The sequence below is a fragment of the Equus przewalskii genome, chromosome 28 (assembly GCF_037783145.1).
Source record: "Equus przewalskii isolate Varuska chromosome 28, EquPr2, whole genome shotgun sequence".
Lineage (NCBI taxonomy): Eukaryota > Metazoa > Chordata > Mammalia > Perissodactyla > Equidae > Equus > Equus przewalskii.
Window position 1 is genome coordinate 26,435,762 of NC_091858.1, and position 23,548 is coordinate 26,459,309.

At 39.0% G+C, this 23,548-nt stretch overlaps 1 protein-coding gene across 1 annotated transcript in view; it reads right to left on the reverse strand.

Annotated features, from left to right (window-relative positions):
* The window catches only part of TENM3 (teneurin transmembrane protein 3), a 2,420,957-nt gene that overhangs the window by 655,814 nt on the left and 1,741,595 nt on the right, over positions 1–23,548 (reverse strand). Inside the window, exon 9 of the mRNA XM_070598205.1 lies at positions 14,068–14,150. The gene's annotated coding sequence lies outside the window, so the exon portion shown is untranslated. The remainder of the gene's footprint in view (positions 1–14,067; positions 14,151–23,548) is intronic.

Consider the following 23,548-nt stretch of genomic DNA (forward strand, 5'->3'; position numbering starts at 1 on the left):
ATTCCTGGCAAGAATCTAAAAACCAAACCTGAGTTTTATTAACTATATTTAGTAAAGTGCTAAACTGAGTAAAATAAAGTAGTGTCAACACATGACCTAAAATCCTTTTGGCTTTTGGACCCTTTTCTAACTAAATTTTGCATTTCAAAAAATGCAGTTCGTATGCCACTGGAGACAGTTTCCAGGATGGAAACACAGCATATCTCTTGATTCTCACATGTAATTCATTGGTGGCCATACAACTATCTATAGCCCCAGAACTTGCCTCCTTTGGAGATAAAACCAAATGTATTCCAGTGGAATTGCATGCTTGCTTTAAAAAAAAAGCAAACATAAACATCCATCTTGTATGATTAAAAGGATCCATGGAGGTTATTTTTGAGAAGTATTACTTTCCCAATAAATTAAGAATTAGCAAAGCCCGAAGCACTTATCACCTGTTCTCTGACTTTATTATGCATGCAATCCAATCCTGCGCTCCAGTTAAGATGGCTCTTTTCAATATTTAACATAGCCAGTGACATACATATCTTTAAAAACGGATTTTTTAAAAAAACGATTAATCTGCTCTATCCCTTAAAACTTCAGGCCTTTATCTGGGATACAAAGGTGCTAAATTTCTTGGCAGACATCTTCCGAGGGGATTTCCAGCTTGCCTTAGACTCCTTTGAGTCCTTCTCATTATGTTTCACTTTATTCCAAACTGTCTGATCACCTAATGAGGTTGGTCAGTGTGCAAACAGGGAAAGAACCACAGGACCAACCAGAGGTCAAATGAGAGACGTGGGTCCAGGTAGATAGAACCTCTTCACTTTCTTTCTTTCTGCAGCTCCTCTCAATTTCCCCCCTCACCCCATCCCAGAGAAATGTCTCTCCTTGAACCTTAAAATATTTGATTTCTCTAGTGTCCGTGCCCAGCCTCTGAGGTATGTGCTTTATTCTCCTTGAGGATCCATGCCTCCTCCACACACTTATCATCCAATGCATTGTGTAAAGCGAATGCCCAGCAGTAGATTTTCAAATGAAAGATAAAGTGTTGGGCATCTGAGTGTTTGCAGGTGCTGGTGTCAGTACCTGGAATGCCTCCTGTTGACAACGATGGCTATCACTGGGGGCATCCAAGATCTCTCTATTCTGAGCAGTCTTCAGAAATCAGCCGTATCTGATTGTTCTTTCAGATCAAACAAACCAGGAAGACAAAGTCAGCTAAGCATATTCTTTCACTCTGCCCTTTGTGGTTAAAAGGGGGAGGAATCCCACTAGGACCCCAAACTCAGTTTTAGATATCACCAAACTTTTGTAAGAATTGCTTTTCTTCTTCCCAATCCCTTCCTCCTGCGACCCCCTCACTGTCAGTTCACTGATGGGGTTGAATGAAGTATCTTTGCTTCTCTAACGTCTGTTCTCTGCTGCTAAGAATTAACTGAGGACAACACACACAAACGAAATTAAAGGACATTTGCTGTTTTTAGAGGATATGGCATGCTACCTGCATTTAGCTCCGAAAAAGATAATTTCCCTTTCTTAAAAAGAATACTTGCAAACTTTCCAATATCATTCTTGGAGCTCACGTTGTGGAGCCTTTTTAAAGGTTGCTTATGTAAGGCAAAATGCAAAACCCTTCAGTTTGCTCTCAGAGGCAGGCAGGTGACAGGGGCACCAGCCTGAGCCAGGCTGTTTTACCAGGAGCTAACTCTGTTGCTGATAAGTGATCTTCTGAAGACGGAAGATGTGGCAAAGTGCCTGCCATTGAAAACAGCAAGGAAAATAACAGTGTAGTTGGAGTGCTTCTTAAAAGGTATTTCTTCGTGGACACAGGAAGTCATTTTCCATCAAATTGGAACGTGACATAATGTAACGTGTCAGAGACATTGTTAAAAAACAAACAAATTGGAATTGAGCTGTGTATAGTGAGTCTTAGATCTCTCAGTCAGTCTCACATATTAAGACAGTCGAACATGCAGAGCTTATAAATTCTCCTGTTGGAGAGATTTTTGGAGAATTTCACAAAACTCAGTGGGATCTTGGTGGGGACACTGACATTTACCACTGAGTTCTTTAATGACAGCTAAACAAGAGAACACCACTCCTAATTTACTCAAGTAGAACTCAATATCATAACAAGGCAATTGCAGAACACTCTTCTTTTATGAAACCAATTTTCGTGCTATGACTTTTAACTCTTTTTTTTTTTAAAGTGACTTCGATTTGCTTCCCAAAGCCTGCGTTCTTATCCTGTGCCTGAGTTTTCTTAGATAACTATTCTATTTTCCTTCCTCCAACACTTTTTGCTATCAGTAATCATATATATATTTTACATACACATAACTAATATATTTTAAAATTTGTGTAACACGTGTCCCAGTTCAGCATCTCAACTTAAGTCATATGCATTTATAGCTCCTGCCCATGTACCACTGGACCTATGTCCTTATGACTTACAAAGTGGAAAAAAGTGTATCGCTTCTCAATCCTACAAGAGAGCCCAGTGTCATGCCACTTCTGTAGTCGGCAAAGAAAGTTGAATAAACGATCAGGCAATTAGCAGTGTTGACTGTGGAAGGAGTGGAATTGGGGGCACATTACCTGCCAGCCCCATAAGGAAAGCTCCGCCACCTCTGCTGGGTGTGGAGTCCACTCTGCTAGACCACCTTGTGGAATGTTGATGGGTGTGGAGTAGTGAATGTAGAGAGGCAAGGGTCATCCTTGACTGCCATGGGGGACTTCAAATCAAATGGGAATTTGACATGCATGCTGCCTTCAAGGGAGGTGAGATAAATGACTTTAGTCTGAGGCAGAAAGTGAGACACATCACAAGATGGGGACAGAGAGGGTACATGGGAATTCAAGGCAGTAAGTTCTGTTTCCAGCTGGGGGCCAGAGTGGGTAGGTTGGCGGTGAGCCAAAGCATCATGGACACAGACTGGAAGGAGGAGTACTCCTGCCTCAGAATCACGTGTGTTGCCCCTTTCCCTGGACTGCTCTTCCTCTACTCTCACATAGTTTTAGTTCTCAGCTTTAATGGCATCTCCCCAGAGTTGCCCATGACTCCACCTTCTAAGTAAGATTCTCCTGTTATTCTCTGTCGTAGGATCCTATTAATGTCCCTCTTAACAACACATTCCACTTTGAGTATTTAATTAACTTACTTGTTTTATATAAGCTGTTGCTGAAGAATTTAAACACCACAAGTGACCTTGGCTCTCTTGGTCACCTCTGTATTCCCAGCACTGAACATGTTGCCTGACACTTAGAAGACATGTAACAAATATTTGTGGAACAGGAGAGTGAATGAATCAGACGGACTGGGTCATATAGAGGTATGTGGAGGTGGGGGCAGGAGGAGAGAGGGAAAGTCTGTTCTTGGCAGAGAAAATGGTGAGAGTTTCTTATAGAGTCAAGAAAATGGTTTAGCTTGGCTGAGGCATGTGGAAGATGGAAATGAATAATGAGAAAAAAACTTGAAAAGATAAATTAAGGTCAGAATGCTGGGCTATACACTTTGCGCTTTACTCTTAGGTAACTGATAGTTTTTGAGTAGGAGACTGATATTATTGCCCCGAGATCATCTTATGTCTTCAACTGTCTACAGACTTTGAAGGAAGAGTATGTCTTTGCTTTAACTGCATCTTGTGTTGAAGCTATGATCTTTTGACCAGACCCGTGGACCTCAGAGAGAGAGGGTTGGAGCTGTCAGGGGCCTTGGATTTCAGCTGAAATGAGTTCTGATGACCTGCTGAGTCCTACAGTGTGAAAGTTCACATCAGGCCAAGCCCAGCATCTCAGATCATTTCAAGTCAACAGATTAAATGCCTCTAGGGTGTGCTCAGCCCTGTGGTGAAATACAAAATAAATCAAAAGCAGGGTTCCCTTGCCTTAAAGAGCAGGAGAGAGCTGTCTCTGATGGAATTGCCCTAAGTGACCTCCCAAATGGAAGGTGTGCAAGGGAATCAGGCAAAGCTCAGGCACACAGGACCTCTTCCTAAAGAGTGCTCTTGATGAAGTCACTTGGCCACTCTGGGATCCAGGAAATAGTTTTGTCACACCGTAGACCCCTATGGCTGTGTGCCTGTCCTGGGCCAAACCCAGAGAGGCAGCATGAAAGAGCCCTGGATGAGGAGGCAGCTGCCCAGGGCTCTAGATCTGTCACTAAGAAACCATGTCTCATTGGGTAAGTCATTTCAGTGATCAGAATACTTATGATTCCAAAAAATTGGGCGTTTGTTAATTCATCAACTGTTCATTACACATCCACTAAGCGCCAAGCACTGTGCTGAAGGAACCCCAACTTGCCTGGGCTCATATGAGAAACAAAGAGAGAAGGGATGGGAAATATGTTCTCCAACCCTAAATCCCCATACAGCGTGAATCCTTTTAGGTGAGTAGGAGAGCCTGCAAGGCTGCCAGAAGCAGCCTAGGGGTGTTACGTATCTCCTGGTCATAGAAAATCCTGCTAAAACACCATCTTTAAATCAGGTCTTTGAGAGCTAAAATACAATGAAATATACAAACATAGAAGTTCATTAGATTTCAAAGACACTTATAAAAATCTATTTGTATTATAATATCCTAATGGAACCAGTCTGATAGCCCTGTATAAAAATATTTGTTTGGGAAAACAAGTTCATATGCCCATTCTTGGTGTACAGAAGCACATTGCTTCCAATGCACCCCTGGCCATAAAAGCAGGTCCTTCTGTCCCCATTTCCCATCTACTATGACCGTGGGTGACTCAGAGGCCCAGAATAGAGAACCCAGCAGGAGGAAGGCTGAGCAGGGTGGGGAAGTATGGTGCCATCGGGTCTGGGGTAAGGGTGAATGCAGGAGCTCTGAGGTGAAGATCTGAGGGAAAGCATTGATGGGGAAGGAAGCACATGGATAGCAGGCATGAAAAGGAGAAGAAAATGTAAATCCTTGCTCCCAATAAACAGGCAGCAATGGGTGTCGAGCCATCAGCATCACAGCTGGCCCTTGAGAAATGATGCTTCTAAATTTAGCTTTAATGCTGGCCACTATTGTCTGGAAGCCCGTTTTCAGCCTGTTGACTGGGACCTCAGCTTGCCCACTTCTGCAGCCCAGCAGAGTCCCCATTCTGGGCTTATCTATCTCCTCCTTCTCTCCTCCATCTCTTTGACAATTTTCTTTTGCTTCTGATAACATAAGCGAAATCTAGCTGGGTTCTCTGATTGTCTAACTCAGGTACCTATTCTTCATAAGGGGTATATAAATAGATCAAGCATCTCCAAGCAGAACCTTCATTGTTTCTGGAGCTTGCAATTAGTGACTTAAGGAGGAATACAAGCCTACGCCAAGATTTCCCACCTTCATAATACTGACATTTTGGGTTGGGTAACTCTTTGTTGTAGGGGGTCATCCTGTACATCATAGGATGCTGAAGCCGTATCCCTGGCCTTTACCCGCTGGATGCCAATAGTACCCCTTTTCCCAAGTTTTGATAAGCAAAACCATCTCCTGATCTTGCCAAATGTCCCTTGAGGGCCACAACTGTCCCCAGTAGAGAACATTGACCTAAGCAAATAAATAGGAACAACCATTTAGGGTAACCCTTCGTGCTTTGTCTCTGATATGACGTTTTGATGAGGTAAGTAAATTATTCCAATGATCTTAAGTACTCAAAGTATTTAAACTTTAAAATCTTGACCTACCGAATTGTGTTATACAGGGTGACCTTTACTATAACTACAAATTCTTTGCACAGACTATACCACATTCGTTCCTCAGAAGTAGGCACTTAGAAAATATTTGTTAAGTGAATAAATGACGCTCTTTAAGAATAGGGAAATGCTTCATTTGCTTTTAACTCTCGTCCAATGAGTCTTCAAAAACGCCTCTTTCTACAATATTAATTGGCATACTAAGAGCAGATGTGAACTAAGGACACGAGAGAACGTGGGCATTTTACATCCCTCTACTGGCCACTCTAATCTCTAGTGGCTGAAGGTGATCCCTGGAGGCCATTTAACATTCCTGTGACAAATGCTTTAAACAATAGAATTGTCTTTAAGAAACTCTGGCCTAATCTCCTTCTTCCTCTTAATTCCCATGGCATGGCATGTGGGCCTCTGTGGTATCATGAATCACTTTACTTGACATGTTTTGCTTATGACTTATTTCCCTCAACAGACTGAGAGCTCTTTGTGGGTCGGACACACGTCTCATGCATTTTTTGCATCGCTCCTATGGCCCAGCAAAATGCCACACAAAAATAAACAAAGACGTTTTTAAGGATGTACCCTTGTCTTTGAGGATTCAATTTCTCCCTTAAGCCAATTTTCTCAAACACAGTCCAGACAAAGCCTGCCCTTTACAATGTCTGAGTTTAACATTTTTAGTCTAAAAGGACCAACGCCAAGTCCTTCATTGTTCCTGATCTACACAGGATACTCCTCAAGAGGTATTTACGTGTAATCATGGATCTCACACACATAGTAAGGACAAAGAAACATCATTTAAACTAAGATGCGGTCTTCTAGTACTGACGCTCAAATCCTTCTTAGATTTTCCTTTTTCCTCTTAAGTAGTAATCAGATCTCTCTTTGAGCGCTACTTCACCTTGATTTTGAGATTTGGCATTTAATATAATTGAGATCTTAAAAATCCATCGAGAGAGCAAGAATGTGGCTCACATAAGTGAGAGACTTTATACGCAAGTGCTTTGCACACTGAACTTCCCAGCTGAATCTAATGGGTGGTGTTTGACTGCGAATGGAGGACATAGGAGGGGATTCCAAGAGACACCGTGTTGCTGACCACTCTGAAGAGAAGAATAGTTAAAGTGCTTTCTCCGCCCACCTCCCACTGTCCCTTTCCAGGATAGAGGAAAGGAACTCTTCAAACTGGCTACAAACTATACTAAGATAGGTCTTGAGGTCAAAATCTCATACAAAGGAGGGAGTACTGATCCAGGATTTTCTTTGCACACCTCATTCTTCGGATAAAGGCCTATTGCACTTTGTATAAATCTACTCTAAAGTCACGCTCGCACCAAAGAACTTTTGTTCATAAAGTGTGTCAATGGTAAGTAACTGAACAGAGGGAAAGATGATAGGTGGATCTATAGCTGGACGTATAAATAGACGCACACAGAAACCAGCACATAAATTGCCAGTCCGCACCAGAGAAACTCGCCTTGAGCAGCTCCGAGAAACACCAGCTGATGGCTGACTCCCCCATGCTATGTAGGTCAGAAGGATATGAGAACCAACTACACAAAAAAACTACAACAAAATGTACCCTCGGTCGGTCCTAAGGAGTTACATAAAGCTCCCCTAATTGACCACATCAGAGGAGAGTTTGAACTTGCATGAAAACAACTTACCATTCCTGGTGATAGCACCATTTACAATGAGGTTTCACTCTAAGTGCTCAAGAAGAATAGAAGTGGTATTTTTAAATAAATATGCTGCAACATGCAGGCAGTGTTTTCAAAAGCATTACCTGCTCCTCTCAGAAAGTTAGGTTGCTGCTCTGCTGGAAAAGTAAGATTGGCTCCTATGAAATTTTTTTCAATAAACAGTGTCTGAGAGGGATTTTTTTGTCACTTGAATGGTATATGTGTAAAAAGAAAAAAGTTTCCTTTATAGAGGTACAAAAAATATCTTTTACCCTGCGCATGCTATTCAAAGTCAGCTTTGTTAATTCAACTCAGTTTTATTATGTTCTCAAGTTGATTTTTTTTTTGACAACTGACTCTTCCAAAAATTTGCTGTAGTGGAACAATTTATCACTATTAGTCTCATCTGGATGTTACAAATCACCAAGGCGGGGAAATTATGTGGTGATATCTATGTATTTGGATAAAACAAATATCGCAAAATCTGTGAACTTAGGAAATACCATACTCAGAGGAACCAGCAAATAGAAAAAAGGGCCAGAAGTAGGCAGAAATTTGTGAAGTCAACATTTTACTTTGATATGAACTTTTACTTGTAATGCTTACTAATTAAAAATACTTAGTTATTAGGTAACAATCCCTTTCTGGACAATCATATTTTATCAGAGTTTAGTATCCATCACCATCTGAATTCTGGAATATCTAAATTTGTACAAAAAGGGACTTGGCTAAAATTTGGAGGAGGACCTATGAAAAGGTATTTTTAGCTTATAACATTCAAAATGATTAAATGAATTCTCATATGAACAACTATTGTTGAATTTTCAGGGGATGCTGAAGGAGTTTAGTTAGGTAATATCTGAATGGCACCACAATCTCATAGAGACTATTCCTTGGGGGCCACAGTTGGCTGCATGCATTGCTGGGCTCATTTAGTGTGACATTTCTTTTATGGTCAGGCTCACAAAGCAAGAAATAAGCCAGCTATGGAAAACTATGCCTCATAAATAACTTCATAATTGTAAAGGATGTTCGTCAAAGGATCTCAAAGCAGCTTTCTTCTAATCAGGCTCAGTCTGGAGACAGACACAGCAGAAGGATGAGAGGAAGGCGCACTAAAGAAATGTTGAAATCCAAAAATGGTCAAAGTCAAAGAATTCTGAGTGGCTGCCTCCACACAAGGCTAAGGGTATCAGTCTCAGTTATTAGAAACCATGCCCAAGATCCTAGAATAGAGACCACCTAGTATACTATTTCCTAGGACAATGGTTCATTTATTCATCCACTCAACAATACTTACAGCATTTCCACTATGTACTTGACGCACAGTTCTCTGCCAGCACCAGGGACAGAGCAACAAACAGAATAATTTCCGTCTTTTTAGTTGTGGAGTCCTCTGAAGCTAGACACAGAAGCTTAGCTTTTTGGCTATCCATTCTAACCCTCCGATTTATCAGGCTTATTTACTTCTGTAATCCTTCATAAAGCAGAGTTTTCTATTCAGAACCCAACAAGAAAGATGACTTCGAGAGAACTCTGGCAATTGGCTACATTTCCTGGAGGTAAAACTTTCAACACTCATCGCGCCTCCCTAAATCTTCTCATTGCAGTGTGATTGGAGAGGTGGAATGTGGCTTGCTTGAATTGTGGCTGCCTTATCAAAAAAGAAAAAATTCTCAGCATTGCCTGTTTCCATTCTCTCTTCCATCCATCAAGTTTAGGATTTCATCCCTTCTCTGTCAATAAATATGATAAACTATAAGAACACTGGAAATATTGGCACCCTATTTGTTAACTAATGGCTCTTAGGAAAGGAAAGTCAAAATAGAAACCTGTTATAGAACATGGTGCTCTTGTGAAATAATTACCCCAAATAATAGTCATAGGCACAATTTATTGAGTATTATATAAACAAGTACCTTAGTATATTAATCAAATTTTGTCTTCATAAAATAATAGTACGGAGATTTATTATTCCCATTTTACAGATTAGGAAACGGGGAAGTGAGAAATTAATTAATAGTGCCAAGTTTTCAAAGTTAGAAAGTGATAGAATAAGAATTTAAACCTAGGTTCATTAGTTCCATGGATCATGTTATCTTCATTACATCAAACTGCATCCTATGTAATGTTGTTTTTATTTATTTATTTACTGATTAGAACACTGAAGGCAAAAAGGTACCACCTATTAGAAAAAATACTGTCCATGGAATCCCTGAGGAAACATTTTCTGATTCCTGAGTTATAAAGAGAAGATTTGCTCCTCTACCTTTAGCCATCTTGCTTTGTTCCTCTCCTCTTTGTTCTCCGTGGATGGTAAAGGCTAGTTTTTCAAATGGTTACCAGTGAGTTGGGCCCCCTGCTGGGAAGCAAGTGGTTTGGTCTCAGACAGCCAGTGGGAAGTTTTTGAGGGATATCTCTTCATTCTAGGCTGTGCATTTCCACAGCCTTGGCTCTTACCACAATACAGAGGACACCTGCAGTCCCCTGGGGCCAGGACCTTGGGGACAGAGGGCACTGGGCCAAGAATAAACCCTTCGGGATGCAGGACACATCTCAGCACAGCGACAGCTACTCCGTGGTGTTCTGCAAGGATCCTGCTTTCCATCTGTGCAAATCTGGCTGCATGAAGACTCAGGCCCAGGGCCCAGGCCATGCCCCTGTGTGGAAAGCTATTTGTCATATCATCGTACAGTGCGGTCCCTCTCCAGGTCCAAGGATAATTACAATGTAGCTTTTTTAAGGGCCTTGAAATAGCTAGATACTTTAACTCTATGAGAGCAATGCTTTGTATCTGATATCAGATTAAACTAAAATAATAAACTTCGGAATGGTGTTTTTAAATGTCTTAAAGTGAATTTGCCAGTGACCTCTCTGCATTAAAGTTATTTCTGCCATTTCTTCACTATCCCTGGGACAGCCCCAAGAAATCCATTTTGTTCGCTCTCTAACTTCTTAATCTAGAGCAAATTGCTATTCGATTTTAATTCACAATTTAAAAAAAGCAGTGACCTAAAAAAGAGAAAATTGTTTCTAAACATCTTGTCTTTGGCTCCTATTTTCCTATAGGTTATATACATTAGTAAGAGAATCTGCTTATGCCCCTTAGGATTTTTCTTTTAATTGAGGCAAAGTGTCACCTTGGCCAAATGACAGAATACAGATGCGGATGTCATACTCAGAGATCCCCTCGTAAAGAGTCAGTTGTGAACATGAAGTGAAAGCTCCCAGTCAGCCTGAACACTCCATTGGGCACAGATTTCCCAAAATTCTGAAGTCAGACTGGCAGTTTCAGAAAGCTCAATCATTCTTTTGCACAATTCAGGCCAACAGGAGACCTTGAACCACACTACTTATGTCCAGGCTCAGAGATAACCCCGCTTCTTCAGGAATAAGGGACTAAGAAGCATCGTGAAAAATTACCCCAGTATCTCACAAATTTAAAACCGTAACTTCTCTCTTGCACCAAATGCTATGTCTGCAAAACAGCAAAACATCCAGATGAAAAGTAGAATCTGTAGTCGGCCACCCTGATTTTTGCTCCACAAAACAACAGACAGAGCCACTTATAATCATCAGGGTGGCTTACGATGTTTTTTGACATTGTTAATTTATGCTGTTTCTTTCATCTCATTTAATTCGTTGATTATTCACCAAATAGTGATGCAATTAGCTTCCAATGCCAGTGGAGGCAGTGAGGGACTGCTCATTTTGAGCATTATGTCACTTCTTAGCTTTTCCCTTTCTCTTTTAGTCATTGTGGATCTACCAAGAAAAAAAATTCATACAAGTTAAAGGTTTTGCACTCTTGAGTTCAAGTTTATAAAGGCCTGGAAAAGTGTGGCGCTTCCTGACAGAACATGACGGCCTTGGCTTATCTGTGGATTTCGATTACTTATGCTATTCTTTCTCTCCACTTCTAGAACAGACCACCCAACATTTTACACGTTTTCCATTCTTCCTACCGTCTCTTTTAAACAATGGCAGGATTCTGTACCATGGGAATTGTGTGATATTTAGCTCTAGGTGCCACGTTTTGCAACACATCATTTTGTAATTTTTTAAATTTAGGAAACGTTCTGAGTATTTGTTAGGCTCAGTTAAAATATCTGGGTAACCTTAGGAAATAGAAAGTACATTTACAATCACACTGAAAAAATATCAGCTAAAGCATCTGCCCTAAAAGCGTGCTCATTATGTCTGGTCTCAATCAGAACAGGCAAACTAGAAATCTTCCTAGAAAACAGCATGGAGAGACTCTTTCAGAGTTGTGTTGTTTTGTTCTTGTTTGGGTGTTTTTCCTGGGTTAGAAAATGTGTAGTTGTTTTGCCTGGTTAAGGAAGAGTTTGGAGGTATGTGGACGATAACTTGTTTCTTCATCAAGATAGACGCTTATATGCTTTTAAGGCCGCAGCCTGCCGACAGAGCAGCAACTGTCCACGTGAAAAGTTATCATTCAATGCGTATCTCAGAGGAGCACTAAGACATTCAAGTTTATATATTAGCTATTAAAGACACAATGGTTGTCCTAGAGCATCTCCCAGTATGGGAAGAGTGCTTTTCATGAATTGACAAGAGAAGAGTTTGAAGAGAGGGTACTTAAAAGACAGGGGGAGGTTGACATGCTTTATTACAGTGGTATTCATAGAAAGAGCTTTTTCTAAGGTGAAATGCTGGAGATCCGAAGGAATCCCATCGACAGTGGGTTTCAGAGAGCCAAGTATTGCTTTTGCACCGAACATTGAGTTATATTTTTATAGGAGAAAATACATAAGTGATTAGCTTTCAGCTTAGAGTGTCTGAAATTAGGTGTGTGGCTCCCATTAGTAGTAAGTGTTCCTGGAATACTTCAATGACAATGTATCCTAAAAATTTAATTTCTTTGAAGTCTATAAAACTATACAGATAGGCTTTTTACAGTGTGTACCTTTGTCGTGATTCTATTTGAATGAAAAGAAAAGTCAGGAGGAGGATTGGAGGAAAATATCAGCAAAGCAACTTAGATAAATCACTTCTTATTCAGGCTTTATAGATTGCACATACATTTCCAGGGTCTTTGTTTCCGTAGACTGTGCAAAATATGTTAAAATTCTTAGAGAGGATCTTAAAAGACCAGTTACTGAGGAAATTCATGATGGTAAATTATAAGTCTATTTTGTATTGACTGTTTTATCTTAATGGCAAAATCTCACCATTACCTAAATCGAGATCAAGGGAGAGTGATATCGTGCATGCACGAGATGATACATAACACAGCCATTCTTTCCAGATTAAGTTTTGATTAATTACTCACTTAGTATGTAAGAAAGTGTGTGTGTTTACACAAGAACTTTTGTTAAAGGATTTCAGTATCAATTTTCTCTGAGACACCCCTAGGGAAAAAGTAAAAAGTATGCGCCTGCGAGGAGCATTAAAGGAAAACAATAGTGGTTGTTACTATTTTATCTAACAATTAAACCACAATTTTATTGTTAAAAAAAAATCTTCTGTCTTATCTTTGCCCTTCTGTAAACTGAAAAGCGAGAAACTCTTCTGCAAGTACTGAATTTGTGTCAACTTTAATGTGGGGAAAAAATTTACTTGTTTTAGCTAGATATAAATTAATTCAAATCTAGCAACCTAAATATAAAATTCTATTAGTGACACAATCATAGCTATTGTCACAGACTCTACAGATGTAGGCACTTAACCTCTCAACTTTTGCAATGATTTTTTTCTCATCTTAAAATAGAACAGTCCATTGTCTTTGAATGAGTGGCATCAAAAAGAAATATGTTCAAGCAACTCGAGCTTTCTGATATAAAAATGTTACCATTCTTACATATTTGTATTTCATAATTATTTCATAATCTGGAAAAGCCCTTTTCTCCACGGGAAATTTTGACTGAATTTTGTATTACAAGAAGAAACAAACCATCAATCAGAAGGCAAAGAAACTCAAAGAACTCAACCCATTAAGCCAAACGAGTCAGGTACTTTTCGAATGATTTACTCCAGGAGACTGAATCTTGTAGGCACACTACTGTATGCACGGCCTGAGCGGGACACTTCTAAGATTTTCTGTTTTAAATTCTTTTATAGCTTCCTGGGAGAAGACACTTTTCATTTTCTGGAAAGCCCTCAGAATATGGTTTTAAATGAATCTGTTCACAAGGTTCAAAAGCTTTAAATTACTAGACCATGGGTACCATTGAGAAAACGCACTGAGCTATATCAAGGAGAGAAAAAAATAACCAGGTACAAGTTTAATTCTCTAAGGTTGCCATGTAAGTGCTGAGGAGAAAGGATTAAGACTCCCTGAGAACAAGAGGACTCCCCAAAAAATCGCTTCCAAGAGCACATACACATGCTCCATAATCCACTCTATTTGGTTCACTTTCTCTTGGAAGGAAATTCTCTATGGGTAAAAAAAAAGAGATCTTATATTTTAGAATGTCTTCATTCATCTAATTTTCCAGCAAAAAGAAAAGGCTGTAGAAATGCCTTTGCTTTCATGTTATCAGAAAGAGTATGAAAATCAGATTAATTACACTTTTCACAATCATTTACCTACGGCTAATTCGCGGATGTCAACTGCATAAGTAATGAGCTATAAAGTGCACCACAGCTTAGTGAAAGTCTCTTATTTTGTCAAAACAAAGAAGTTATATATTTTAAGAAGGCTTTTTGTTTCATCTGGTAGATCTGGAGACATTTTAGTCCCGGGGACTTACCTTCCCTTCTTCTTTGAAGAGTTCTTTAGTTCTCTTGCTTGCACAGAAATTGTAAATCACTTTGCCTTAGAAAAGCAGGAACTCTGGAAGAAAATAAATGAAATATATAAGCTAGAAGAAAACGTGATCTGATGTTTTCTATGAATAATTTCAGTTCTGAAACTCTTTAAAAATTGAGATGCACTATAGCAAGGAATTACTGCTGATTTATAACTATTAAACAGAAAAAATTATTAATAATCATAAAAAGAGTTTGTGGCCACTCTAGCAGTGTGTTAAGCTAACCTTTACTTCAAGTGTCCATGTAGAGTCTTCCTGCTTTTTTTTCTAGTAGTAAAAGCATGAAATGTATATGGCTTATTTATCTTTATGAAGCGTGAAATGTGTGTGAATTTGTCTGAGACCTGCCACCTTTCCGTCTTCTTTAAAGCCCCACCCATCTCTGCCCTGGTTACTAATTCTGTTTACACGTTATGGTAATTAGATTAAAGGTAGGAGATATTTTATGTCACCTTGTATCTCTAGAGCTCAAGATTATGTTTACTTCAGTGTGAATTTATAAGTATTCGTTTCTAATTCTGTGGAAGGAAAAAAATGCCTGAGTTCCTTGTTTTTTTTGCATTTGACTCAGTCATTTCAAACAGCAATCGCAGCTAAAATGAATCCCTTCCCTGAGTTTCTCATTTTAGTGCTGTAATCCTTTGCTGTGGTTTTCAAGTGTCAAACAATGAGTCCAGTTCTCTCTGTTCCTTTTCTTTCCCTCCTTCTTACCCCGCAGTAAGAAAGAAAAAACAAAAATGAAAATAAACAAACAAAGCATAGAGGATGTAAGACAGGCAAAGAGAAGTCAGAGATGACTTTTAGGTTTTGAACCTTGTTGACTAAGAGATAATTGATGTAATTATCTGAAGAAGAGAAACGAAGAGAAAGAACTTGTTTTTCAGAAAGCAGGTGTCTCTGTTTTTTCAGACATACTGAGAGGCCAGATCAATGTCTGGTTAATATATTGGCTGAAAATGTTGCGTTATAGGGTTTGGAGTCATGGAGTAGACATCACTCTCCACGGGGATGGGGAGAAGCTGATCTACACTTGAAATATCTACATGCAGGGTGTTGGGGAAAGAAGAAGAGACAGAACTATTGGAGGACGAGGAAGGGAATCAGGGTCAAGGAGTCACACTGGAGGCCACAGAGAGAGTGTTTGGAGAAGAAATAATTGGTCAACAGTGTTAAATGCTACAAGTAGGTCTGAAAGGATGAGAACTGTCTGAAGATCATAGGATTTGATTTTGGAAAACACTTGTGACTTCTGAAATAGATATTTTGGTCAGAGAGAGGGTACAAAAGCCAGCTAACAGGAGGAGGAAAGCTAGATCACGATGAGAAGAGAAGAAAAGTGTGGAAGAGTTGAGGGAACTGTTCGCTTTTTCTTTCCTCCCCAAAGCCCGAGTACATGGTTGTATATCTTAGTTGTAAGTCATTCTAGTTCTATATGAGCTGCTGCCACAGCATGGCAACTGACACACAGGGGTGTGGTTCCGGGACCCAACCCCGGCTGTCAAAGCGGTGAGTGCCAAACTTTATCCACTAGGCCATCAGGGCTGGCAGTGGAATTGTTTTCTTGGTAGTAATTTTGCTTTGGTTCTTGAGGATGAATCACCCGGAGCACGCCAATGAAATGGAAGTAAAAATCAATGACAAGGGAAGGCAGCAGACGGCAGAGGAAGATGAGGTGGGGTAGAGGTGGGTGCAAGTGCATGACAGTGATTAGGATGAAGGGTAGGTGGGGAGTTGGCTGTAAGGGAGGAGAGATGCCATTTTATTTGAGGCAGGAAGGAGGAAGTCACTTGTTAAGATGCACATAGGTGGAGTTGATGACTCGAGAAACTGTGAAATGTGAATAAGGACCGAAGAGGCTGCTTGGGCAATATGATTAAGTGTTAAAAATAAATTAACACAAAAGTTCAAGTAGGAACACAGTGAGATTGGGAGATTTTCATGATTTTTCCAAGAAACTCTGTGTGAGCCACCAGCTGAGAAAATAAAAGGTGAAGCTAACCCAAGGTTGGGATCTGCTTGGCAAAAAACTCAAGGAGGCACACAAGACATAGAAAAGAGTAAGGAGACGGATGACTTTGGAGATTGGGCTGGATGTTTCAACTGGTTGACTAAGCCATTTCTTCTCTCCCTCCCTCCTTCCCTTCCTTCATTCCATTCTTCCTTGAGTTATTTACTCAACAGATTTTACTGAGAGCTTTCTTTCTTCCACACGTTGCACTAGGCACCAAATAGGATGGGGTAAGTGGCTCTGAGGTCAAGAATTTGTGGAGAAGATGAGGTCATTTCCTAGTACTTAGTTTTTTCACTATAATCCTGTCAGCAACACTCATCTATCCTAGGCTCGCTCTCTCTATACGAGTGTCATATGTTATTTATATAATGTGTGTGAATATCACTATACGTATATCTATAATAGCAGCATTCATGTTTGTCTATTCTCTCACATTAATTCATCCGGTCTTTTCACACAGTGGGTACCTGATATAGGATACTATATATACGTCCTCAGTATTTTCATTTTAAAGCTTTCATACTCCTTCAGACTGACTGCTGTGTTTCTAAGGATGCTGTTTGGCAACAGTGCTGCTGTGAGCAGCAAATAAGCGCTATGGATGAACCCAAATGAAGGGAGCTTTCTACAAAATATCAAGGGCTAGGGGGAGAATGATGAGGCATCCTGAAATTGGAAATGGTCTCTTCAGCAGGGAAAAGTAATTCAACTCTGGTATGTGGTAATCTATGCCCGCAGATCAGTATTCCTTTATTGAAAGAAAAAAATAAAATCATCGTTTAACCAAGAAAATAGGATTCAAACTTCTTATGGAATTCATGTTCCAGCCACTGCGCACCGGAAAGAAAATGAGCGGTGGAGTAAATGCTTTAGCACTCTGAGTACAGGGGACTTCAAACGGCTCCTGAAAACCCAAGGTTTGGAGGAGGTGTTCCAGGGTTTCTAGAAAGTTGGATTTGAATTTCGTCTTTTAAAATGTATATTTTAGAGACCGGCCTGGTGGTGCAGTGGTTAAGTTCACACATTCTGCTCTGGCCACCTGGGGCTTACCGGTTCGGATCTGGGGCACGGACCTATGCACTGCTCCTCAACCCATGCTGTGGCAGGCATCCCAGATAAAATAGAGGAAGATGGGCACAGATGTTAGCTCAGGGCCAGTTTCCTCAGCAAAAAAAAAGGAGGATTGGTGGCAGATGTTAGCTCAGGGCTAATCTTCCTTAAAAATAAAATAAAATGTGTATTTTAGAGGCTGGCCTGGTGGTGCAGCAGTTAAGTTCGCACGTTCTGCTTCAGCAGCCTGGGGTTCACCAGTTCGGATCCTGGGTGCAGACATGGCACCGCTTGGCAAGTCATGCTGTGATAGGCATCCCACATATAAAGTAGAGGAAGATGGGCATGGATGTTAGCTCAGGGCCAGTCTTCCCCAGGGAAAAGAGAAGGATTGGCGGCAGATGTTAGCTCAGGGCTAATCTTCCTCAAAAAAACAAAATAAAATAAAATAAAATAAAATGTATATTTTAGTTTTTTGCAGATATTCAAGAAGTTTAGAGCCCTGCATTGGTCTTGCACTCAAGTCTGTGTGGATCTTTTCACACGTAACTGTTGATGTGTGAGCTTGACTATAGCACCTATGTAACTTGTTAGCGCCAGGCGGGGCTCAGGCTCCACTCTGACACCACCCTTGATGCTCTCACAGCACCTGCAGCTTCGGGCTGCTGTTCCTCTTGGTGCTACTTGTCCAACTCACCTGTATAAGTCACTGAAAATGCAGGTTCTGAAACCAACTGCCTGTGAATGAACCCAGCTCTCCCACATAACCACTGTGCCTGGAGCGAGACGCTCAATCTCTCTATGCCTTGGTTCTTCATCTTTAAAATGGGAATAAAATGAAACTTTCTCATGGGTTTTTTATGAAGATAAACTGAGTTAAGTATTTGTAAAGCACTTAGAATGTTTGTTAATATTTTAAAATACTTTTTAATTCTAAATTATAATTTATACTTCTATGCTAAAAGAAAATAGTTTTGTCCTAGTCAGCTGAAATTATTGTTTCTAAGCCTAGGGACAGAATCTTGACTGGCAATGGGAAATTTTAAATAGATATTTTTCAAAGGATTTTGGAGATTGATTGGATTCAAAATGAAATTAGTCATATTGCTTGAGAATGAACTAACTTCTCAATTACTATAGTCCACCCAGAAATAAACAATACAGGATGCGACTGTTTTGAAAATGCAAAATCAGGTAAAATGGAGAAAGGATAACAATGATTTTATGCCATGAGGTTTCATCTTTACGGTGATTAAATTTTTTTAAAATCCTCGATGTCTCTATGTAGTGAATACATCCTATACTCCCCACCAAGTTTCAATTTTATCTTGAAACAAAGCACAGTAAGCATAACAATAATGCAGATTCTTTCTGTGTAAATTGATTAACTTAACACCGTAGGAAAAAATATATGCAAACAAAATTTAAATATGCCAATGAAAATAGACAAACAACATCATTGAAAGAAAGTTGCTGTCTTGCTCTCGAGGTGGCAGCTGACTCCTGCAGAAAAATTATTAAGCCCCATTCTGCTGTTACAAGACACTTATCTACTATGAAAATACAATTGCAATAAATGTTTGGTAATGTAGTCTGGAGAAGAATCTAAAACTGTACTTACAATATATTTGATAAAGAAGTTTGCAGATGGAGATGGTTTGAATTATTTACAGTTCAACAGAATGAGAGTATAGATATACAGAATTCTATTCTATCATTATTAACAAAAATACATAACATATAAAAGCAGGAGACATTTTAGGAGATTAGAGCAGTTTTTAAAACAATATGAAATAAGCTGGCAACAATACAGCGAGGTCTGTTTTGAAAAACCATTTCAAAAACCAAATTTGTTAAAACCATTTCAAAAACCAAATTGAGCTTTTTATAAAGAACAGCAGCAAAATAAACAAGTTAGTTCAATAACGTTGTGGCTGAGATCTATTAAGGACTTTTTTTCTAATCAGCATTAATAGCATTTTTTTGGTCTCGCTTGCCAAGAGTGGTGGCTCCTATCCTAACTCCTTTAAAAATTCGTTCAGTGGTCTTTGCACGCGAAAGGGTAAAACTAGCTAATTGAAATGCCAGTTTCTTATTTATATATTCATTTGTTCAGCAAATATGATTGTGTACATATTATGTGTCAGGCACTGTTTTAGTTTTTAGGGATATAAAGATGAGCAAAAGCAGACATAGCCTTTGTCCTCAAGCAGCTGAGACAATCAAATTGTCACACAACTACAGCTGTGTATATACAATAACGGTGTTACAAGACCACATGGCAGAAAGACCAAGGAGGCCCAGAGAAGGCTCATTGAAGAAGTTCATAGGATTTACCTGGGCGCAATGAAGCTAGAGTGAGAAATGGGAGTGGAGAACCTTCTAGACAGAGGGCATATCTTGTCCAAAGGCTCTGGGATGGAAGGGAGAATGGTGGGTTTGAAGAACTGAGCAAGTCCAGTGCTGCAGCTCAGAGCCGTGGGCGCAAGCTCCTGTGTGAAGCAGGAGGCTGGGGTGTCAGGAAGGGGCCAGACTGGACAGCACATGGTGGCGCACATTCAGGATTTTAATTTTTCTCCTGAGACCAATGGAAAGCTTTGAAGGGATTTAAGCAGGAGACCTATCTGTGACTTGAGAGTACTATCACTATGGCTCAAAGACTCACTGGGAGCTATTGTAATAGCCACAACAGAAGTAAGAGAAACAGAAATGAGATGCCTGTGCGGATGGAGAGCATTAAAACGATTCAGGTGAAATTTAGGAAGTAAGATTAACAATAGTCAATAGATAATGCCCTATACATGTTGAATGTGCAGAATTTTCAGAGCTCTGTTAATTCTACTGGTGGTGGGTTCCAGAATTTATGTTCTCATGAATTCCAAAGTGTCAAAAACTAGTTTGTTGCCTGTCTTGAGGATAAATGCTAGTATTAAAATGGCAAGTGAGACCAAAAAATGACGTTGATTCTGCTGATTAACATAACGTTACTTACATACTTCTCAGTTACAACTTCATTGAAATAATTTGTTTATCTTGCTAATATTTCTTAGAACAAACTCAATCTGCCAGATTGCGTTGCATTACCACGCTTTCAATTGCACGTAAAGCAGCAGTAATGAAATTTAAACTTTGGACTCAACATGCAAAACAAAATAATTTAAATAACAAATCAAATGTCGAACTATTTCAGATAGAAAGAAATCTTCAGTTTTTGTGATATTTGAGACTTTGTTAAATATCATAGTGTTACAAGATGTATTTGAAAGATGTTTTCTGCTGAACAATGAAGTCAAAATTTAAACTATGTCTGGAACCTGTTAACCGACTCCCTCCAACCTGAATATTTATCGAATATAAAGAATGTGAGCAGTTGGATATTATAAATGATCTAACCAAATCTCAATTTTCTACTACCCATCTTTGAAACTTCAGTTAGTTTTTTGAATACTTAAAAGTTAAACCTATTCAATTCCAGTATATTTCCTTTTTTACCACTCTCCTTTTCATACAAATAAAAAGTTAATATGAAGACTTTTTAAATGTTACATGTGGATCTCATAGTTTTACTAATAAAAATAACAGATCATTTTATAAATGTTCCATCAAGATGTAGCTACTTTAAGTCATTTTTGAAAGAAGGCAGAGCATAGATAAAACTATATACAGTAGTTTCCCCCCTTGTCTAAGTTCCCCCCTTGTCTCTTTCCATGGTACCAGTTACTTGCAGTCAACCACAGTCAGAAAAAATTAAATGGAAAATTCCAGAAATAAACAAATCACAAGTTTTAAATTGCGTGCCATTCTGAGTAGCATATTGGAATCTCCCCCCCCAGCCTACTCCATCCCCCCCGGGTCGTGAATCATCCCTTTGTCCAGCAGATCCACACTGTATATGCTCCCGCCCCTTTGTCACTTAGTAGCCCTCTTGATAGTCAGATTGACTGTGGCGGTATCACAGTGCTTGTGTTCAAGTGACCTTTATTTCACTTAACAATGGCCTCAAAGCGCAAGAGTAGCGATGCTGGCAATTCGGATACCCTGAAGAGAAGCTGTGAAGAGCTTCTTTTAAGTAAAAAGGTGAAAGTTCTCAACTCAATGAGGAAAGAAAAAAATCCTCTGCTGAGGTTGCTAAAACCTATGGTAACTTTTATGACAGTCTAGTGTTATAATTGTTCTATTTTATTTTTAGTTATGGTTGTGAATCTCTTCCTGTGCCTAATTTATAAATTGAACCTTATCATGGGTGTGTGTGTATAGGAAAAAACATAGTGTATGTAGGATTCAGCTCTATCCATGGTTTCAGGCATCCACTGGGGGTCTTGGACCATATTCCTCACAGATAAGGGGCAAATATAGTACATAAATATGTACAACAAACAACCGTCAAGATCTATCCCACTCACACAACAGGCAGCAAATATTGCATACTTTCATGCAATATACTTACTTTCATACTTAAATACTTTCATAATTACCTAAGTTGCTACAGTGTTTTAGCTTTACCGTCCTCTCCTCCACCCCCATTATTGAACTTTTGCTAGATAGATGTTTTCAGTATAAACAAAAAAATTCACCTTTTTGTAAGCAAAACAAGTACAAAATACAATGTCTGTCTTATTTATTTACTTATTTTTGTAAAGAAGTATTTTAGCCTCTTAAGGAAAAAGATTTCTCTTAGAATCCTGACTTTGCATTTTCTTTCTGACCAATAGTTAAGCTTTTGAATGCTGCTTTTCTCCCAAATCTGTACTTTGCATTTAATATTTTTATTTATTATTAACAACACATTTAAAAATGAAATGTATGATCACGAGTACATTATTGTAATGTTCTCTTACAATGGAATAAAATAACTTGACAGTGCATTAGCAGTAAAGAACTAGCCCCTCTATGGAAAGTGCCTATATTTTAGACTCATGAAGCTCCATGACCTCCACGGGGCCTGGAATTCTTCTAAATTATTTTAGTATCAATACATCATATTCACGAGAGTACGACAACAAAGGGATCACAATTACGATGGATACTGGTACAGATGCTCTCTTATACTACCACAAATTACATAAATGAGAAACTCATTTCTTTGATCTTTAAAAATAAGCTTCCTTTGTGGCTTATTGTCCACAAAATACTCCCCCATCACGAAATGTTTAAAACAAACACACAAACAAATGCACAAGCCTTTCCACCAGATTCGAGGTGGAACCTGCTGAGATACAATTTTCCATGCGCAGGGGGCCAACGATCGGTCGCACACACTTAAACTCACTGTTGCCATAAACCAGAAGGGGTCAGTCAGACCTCCCTCCCCACGATATAATCTATGTTCAAAATTTGTCTGATCATCAGGGTAGTTCTATCTCTTTTTTGATAAAAAAACCAAATGTGTCTGTATCCAGGAGGGGAGGAAAAAGCTATCATAATTCTACGGAGGCAAATTTCAAAGCAAATGGTCTCGAGTCAATATTTACCCTCTCCCCATATTCTCAGATTCATCAAGCTTAACAAATATAAAATACTTAAAAATAAATAGCAGCAACCAGAAATCCCAAGTTTTGAAAAATCACAAAGCTGTTCGGTGTCTTTAAATACCTCCGTGATGTGTCGAGTGGATCATTGTTATTGGTAAGTGGAAATTGGGGGAAAAAAGTTTAAAAAAGGAACGTTTTCTTACTTAAATAAATAGAAGTCAAGAAGAACTTTCATGCCATGGTTTCAGTGCCATTTCAAAGCTTCAAATAAGCTAAAACAAATAAGCCATCCGCTCATTTTGACCTAGATTACTGTTTAAACAAGGGTACATATTCCTAATTTACATGAAAAGCAATTAGTCCTACTGTTGACAGCACTGTGAAAAATGCGTCTGCTTAGGGTAAGCTGTTGTATTTGAAAAAAAATAAGCTGGAAGAGTTTTTCCCCCTCAGCCATTATCCACTTTGGGCTAGAAATGCTATTAAAAATTTTCAACTGGTTTGAGTAAAGATTATTATTACCATTACACATGTTTAGAGTATGTTTAAGATTATTTTCTGATTCAAACTTAGAACCCAAATTTTGACATTTCATGATGATGTTTGATATTTAAGAAATGGCTAGAAAGTGACAGAATTTTTTTCCTTCTCTAGAATGCTTTGCGAAAAAGCTAGGCTTTGAAATACAAAGGAAAAAATGAATTAGGAAAACCATGGTAGGAATTTTATTCACATTTACATTTACTCATATTTATTAAAATATAAATTTGTTAGCCTGAACATTTTTTTAGACTATGTTTATTTTTCTGTAGAGTTAAATTTTTAGCACTTCAGTAAATGGCTCTTTTGGAAATTTTTTTCTGGTTAGAAAGATGGTACATGTTCTTTT